Genomic DNA, 6068 nt, shown 5'->3' with positions numbered 1-6068 from the left:
ATTGTGAAGATGAGTTGGTGTCTTGGGGTGTAGCTGACGGTTTGAATGCACTGTGTTGGGTGGTGGGCCTAGTGCAGTCATCTTGCTGTATTCCATGTTCCTATTGAGAGGCCAAATCTTGTGAAGTTCAGACGCCATTCTAAAGAACCTGACCTAAGTTTGAACTCAGGTAAACTAAAAGGCCGGTACCCAGCTCTAGTTTCCAAGTTGCCCCCCAACAAAACCTGAGCCTCGCTCCAGTCTCTAGGCTAATCCCCAACAAGACCAGCGTCTCCAGGTTACACCCTCAACAAGACCAGAGCCTCCGGGTTATTCCCTCAACAAACCTGCACCCCCAGGTTCCAAGCCCACTGCCTAACCACCACCAATGCAGAGGGGAGCAGAAGTTAAGTTTATGATATGACTCCCAGCACCAGCCAATTATGCTGAAGGCCACAGCAGCTTTCCAGATAGATGCTTGCACACTTACCCCGCCTTGGTGCTTGCTATAAAGTCTTGCCCCGATAGATATTTGGGCCTCTCCCCACCACCAAAATCATCCTGCATGACAGCAGTGGACACGTAGGAGGGCCTGAGCTAGCTGGAATAGAATAAAGACCCTGCTGTGAGATGCATCAGATTGGCTCCTGTCTGGTTTTCAGGGATCACTACACTGTCCTGGCACTACAACACGAGCACTGTCTCACACAGCAAGCTCAGTGACCTTGCACTAGGTGAGCAGAAGTGGGGGTGTGGTGCACTATGGAAGGTGCTGATGGACTGACTTTAAGCATATCCTGTCCAACTCCATGCTGCTTTCCACGGCCTTCTACAGGACCTGGTTTCTTTGCTTCCTGTCCTGTTCTCTTCATCTGCTTAATGTCTACTTGAAGGATTGACTCCTATAAAATTTTTATGAATACTATAATTAACTTTTGGTCTCATCAAGGCTGATAGTGGAACCAACCCAACTTTATCTCTGTGGTTTTTTTCTTTCTTTCTTTCTCTTTATCTCTATTTGCTCTCCCTTTCTCTCCCTTTTCTTCCCATACCCATCTTTTGGTACAGCTTCTCCCACACTGTGTAGAGTCAAACATCAAAGAGAGGAGAACAAAAACAGGCGAATTATTGTATGGAAGAAGACGGAATAGGCCTCACGATTGCTGGTCACACTTTCATTTTCTATCAAATTAAATTTTCCTATTTCACAGGGCTGCTTCCGGGGTGGTTTTTTGTTTGTTTGGTTTTGTTTTGTTCTGTTTTGTTTTTGTTTAAGGGAAAGGTACGTTTTCATAGGAGTTTTCTCTTTGTGTGGTTAGCTATGGCAGAACACGGGGCAAAGCCAGTGTCCAATGTTCCATGGGTTCCTGTGTAACTGAAAAGAGCCCTCAATCCTCGTGGAGCCTGGGCCTCTGGGAAATCTACTTAGTGAGAAATTCTGATTGAATCCATTGGAAATTAATTACCTGGGGTCATCCTCACCGAGAGTAAATTCACCAAAAGTTACAATAGCAGTGATAAAGGGAATTTAAAGAGAGAGGCGCAGATAGAACCTACACGTGATGGTTTGCATATGGTCGTCCCAGGGAGTGGCACTATTAGAAGGTGTGGCCTTGTTGGAGGAAGTGTGTCACTGTGGGGGTGGGCTTGGAGACCTCCCTCCTAGCTGCCTGGGGATGCTCAGTCTGTTCCTGGCTTCCTTCAGGTGAAGATGCCTGGATGCTGCCCTGCTCCCGCCTTAATGATAATGGACTGAACCTCTGAACCTGTAAGCCAGTGCCAATCAAATGTTGTCCTTTATGAGACTTGCCTTGGTCATGGTGTCTGCCCACAGCAGTTAGACCCTAACTAAGACAACTCCCTTCTCTAAGAGAAAGAAACAAGCTAGTGCATAGACATAGTTGACAACAAGGGACCACTGACAGTAGTGCAGAACTATGGTTGTAGTTAGTGGCCAATATCAGGTAGTCACACTTAGGGTACAGTAGCAGGAGTCAGGTGGCATTGTCCCAAGTCTCTTCCAACTGGAGGACTTCCTTCTAACAACACTTGGTGAGAGCCAGTATGGCCCATGGAATCTGTCTTCATTTGGAGAGCAGAGCGGGGGATGGGGTGGGGAGGTGGGGGGATGGGGTGGGGAGGTCGTGGTGGTGGTGGTGGTGGAATGACCCTGTCACTCACCGTAAACAGATGAGTAACAGGGAAGGGTATTTAATGATGGAAATAAAACTTTTTTTTTCTCTCTCAATGTTGAAGGCAGAGTTTTAAAATCTAAGCAAAGGGTTTCTTTGAGAGCAGTTTGGAACTCCCTGTGCCACTCGATGAAGTGTTTCTCTTCCCGTTTCCCACTAGGGAGTAAGCTAAATCAAGGTTAGACCTCAGCAGTCTTTAGGTCACGCTAAGCAAAGCCTAAGGAAACTATCTACCGTCCATATCACCACACAGGGCTTCATCGCACCAGTGAGGAGCCGTTGCCCGTGGGTGACTCGTGCGCATGCGCCGGCCCTCCATGTTCCTAAGTGCCCCTCCTTTGTTAATAGCCAGGGTCTGGGTCAGCCTGCTCCAGGACATCTTTGTTCCTCTCAAGATGGACGTTCTACAGGAGACCAACAAGGGGCTTACTGCTCTAACCTTAGAATAAAAGAAATAGGGGGAAGTTTTGTCATGGGTTTTGTCGAGGGTTCGATCCTGAATTGGGACAAGGAAGCCAGGATTGTAACATAACCCCTTATCTATTTTTGGATAACAAGGATGCTACGTGAGGAATTTCTGATTCTTTTTTCGGCAAAACATTTTCAAAGGTTCTATACCTTATCAAAAGACCAAATACATCTTTATCTTTTAAATGTCCATAGATTGTTAAAGATTACTTTTGGGTTCACAGAAAATCTGAGATGAAAACAAAAAGATTTCCCATTGCCTCCCTGTCACACATAAACAGCTTCCCCTATTATCAACGCCCCAACAAAATGAGTCCTGTGTAAATCTGTGTGGTTCTAGCCGTGTGTCATTCTCACCATCATCATCCTCACCACCACCATCCTCACCGCCACTCCCATTCTTTAGTTTGTTTCATGGTTCATGGTTCACCCCACCCCTGCCTTTTTGGATATTTTTAATTTACATTTCAAATGTTATCCCCTTTCCTGGTTTCCCATCCATAAACCCCCTAACCTAACCCCCCACCCCCTGCTTCTATGAAAGGGTTTCCCCACTCACTCCTTCCTGCCTCCCTGCCCTGACATTCCCCTATACTGGTGAGGTGCAGCCATGGCAGGACCAAGGGCTTCTCTTCCCATTGGTGCCCAACAAGGCCATCCTCTGCTATATATGCAGCTGGAGCCATGGGTCTGTCCATGTGTACTCTTTGGATGGTGGTTTAGTCCCTGGGAGCTCTGGTTGGTTAGTATTGTTGTTCTCATGGGGTTGCAAGGCCCTTCAGCTCCTTCAGTTCTTTCTCTAACTCCTCCAACAGGGACCCCATCCTCAGTTCAATGGTTGGCTTTGAGTATCCACCTCTGTATTTGCCATGCTCTGGCAGAGCCTCTCAGGAGACATCCATATCAGGCTCCTGTCAGCATGCACTTCTTGGCATCCACAATATTGTCTGGGTTTTGTGACTATCTAGGGGTTAGATCCCCAGGTGGAGCAGTCTCCGGATGGCCTTTCCTTCAGTCTGTGCTCCAAGCTTTGACTCCATATTTCCTCCTGTGAGTAATTTTGTTACCCCTTCTAAGAAGGACTGAAGCATCCACATTTTGTTCATCCTTCTTTTTGATCTTCTTGTGCTCTGTGGATTGTATCTTGGGTGTTCCGAGCTTCTGGGCTAATATCCACTTATCAGTGAGTGTGCGGTTTTTTTTTGTGATTGGGTTACCTCACACAGGATGATATTTTCTAGTTCTATCCATTTACCTATAAATTTCATGGAGTCATTGTTTTTAATAGCAGAGTAGTACTCCATTGTACCACATTTTCTGTATCCATTCCTCTGTTGACATGGTTCGCCCTTGATGTTAAACCTTCTATGGCATTAGACAAGTGGACGGCGACCCAGGCATCATTAATACCATACTGACTAGTTTCATCATGTTGTAGCTTCTCTGTGCTCCACCTTTTTATCCCGCAATCCTTGGCACCCATTCAAAGCCCTGACTTTCATGTTTTAAAAGTGTTATCATCTGTCCTTCTCTGCACTCATATTCTGTGTTCCTTGGAGAGTGGAACACGGACAGCGACTCCTGTCTGTACCCTTCTCAATCCTGGGATCATACGGACACGTGACCCAGAGCCTTGACTCAAAAACAGGCATGGGAACACTGTGCTCACTCCCTGTCTCTTCTAGCCAAACAAATGGATCGTTAAATTGAAACATAGTATTTTCAGAAGCGAAATAAATCTGTGGGAGAGCACTTAAAGTTAATGTTCAGAATTATTGTTGGGGAATCTATTTTCCTCCAACCAAATGTATGTATCAACAGACCGATGGCAGGGCAAGGCAGAGCATGGATCCAGTTTCTCCGGCTTTCGGACTTTAGCACCATACTGATATTTGCATTTTGTGGTTATGTATTCGTACATACTGCCCAGCTTGGTTTCTTTTCCCTAAAAAGCTAGTGAATGTGTACTTCACTAGCCTGCCCGAGGACGGCAGAAGAGACCTAGCCACTTAGAAGTCACAGCATCTAGAGCGAAAGATAATATTCAGAGGCTTTTATACTTAAGGTTATAATATAATGTTATAAATATATTATAATGTAAACAGTTTATAATTAATTCAGAGGCTTTCATATGTTCTTATAATTAAGACAAATATATTGGGGAGGGCAAGAACATTTTGTGGCTTGGCCCTTTGCTATACAGAGGGCATCTTGCCTTCATGAGAACTTCTCAGCCCACCTTTTCTGGCAGCATTGTCTTGTGTTGTCGTTTTCTTTTAAAGATTTATTTATATATTTATTGTACATGCGTGCTCTATCTGCATGTACACCTGCAGGCCAGAAGAGAACATCATTACAGATGGTTGTGAGCCACCATGTGGTTACTGGGAATTGAACTCAGGACCTCTAGAAGAGCAGTCAGGGCTCTTGACCGCTGAGCCACCTCTCCGCCCTCTTGTTTTCTCTTCTTTTCAATTAAAATGGGATAGAAAAGATTGGGGAAGGCTTTGTTAATAGTAATAAATAAAACTATTTTCTTCCCTCACACTCTCAGCTAACATCTGTCAGATGCTATCCAGGGACAAAAAGGATAGAGCCCAACACTTTCCTGTCTGCCCTCGCTTAGCCTAAGGAGGGGTTGGCTAGTGCCCCCTGGGCCATAGCGAGCAAGATCGTGCCTTCTTTCTCTACAGCTCCCTGTAGGAATTTTTACATCCCCGGAGAGCTGAATAAGGGTTTTTTCAACAAGCAGAGCTACGGCTAAGAGCCATTGTGAGATGAAAAGAAACCCCAGCTGTGTTTTACTCATCCCCGATCCCAGCTGCGGCAGGGCACAGAGGCCGCTGTTCCTGACGCCGTATGTATCCGTACACATTCACATCGATGCATATGAGTGCGTGACTTTGAAGCCGTTGGGAAGCCCTGAGCCTTAGAGATGAATTAATTTTTCTTTGTAAGACAGGCCTGACTATCAATAGATAACGGGGTAAATACATCACACTTCTCTGCTTCTTAGATTATAAAGACCCTCGGCATGAGTTCAAAGATCCGGGGTATCAAAAAGAAATCATACCGTGAGTGGCTATGTCGAGCAGGCAGAGGTGTGGAGGAGGAGAAGAATAATTTCAGGCAGGTCAAGAACGAGCAGCCCATGTGGAGGACCAAAGCAATGAAGGTTGAAGCAGATGCAAGGTAAGTGTATGGAGAGACTTCTCCCTGGCTTGGGGTCATCAGAGCCACGTCTGAGAGGAACCGAGTCTCACAAACAGATGCCGAGTTTAATGCTATTCTTTAGGGGAGCTTTGGGAGTTTTCTTTTTTGTTTTTTGTTTTTGTTTTGTTTTGTTTTGTTTTTTTTTTGCTTTTTGTTTTGTTCGTTTTTGTTTTTGTCTAAAATGAAGGGTAAATTCATTGAAAGCAAGGTTCTTCT

This window comes from Rattus rattus, chromosome 4 (genome assembly GCF_011064425.1).
Source record: "Rattus rattus isolate New Zealand chromosome 4, Rrattus_CSIRO_v1, whole genome shotgun sequence".
In the NCBI taxonomy this organism is placed as follows: domain Eukaryota; kingdom Metazoa; phylum Chordata; class Mammalia; order Rodentia; family Muridae; genus Rattus; species Rattus rattus.
The sequence above is the reverse complement of the archived record's forward strand: the minus strand, read 5'-3'. Positions refer to the sequence as shown.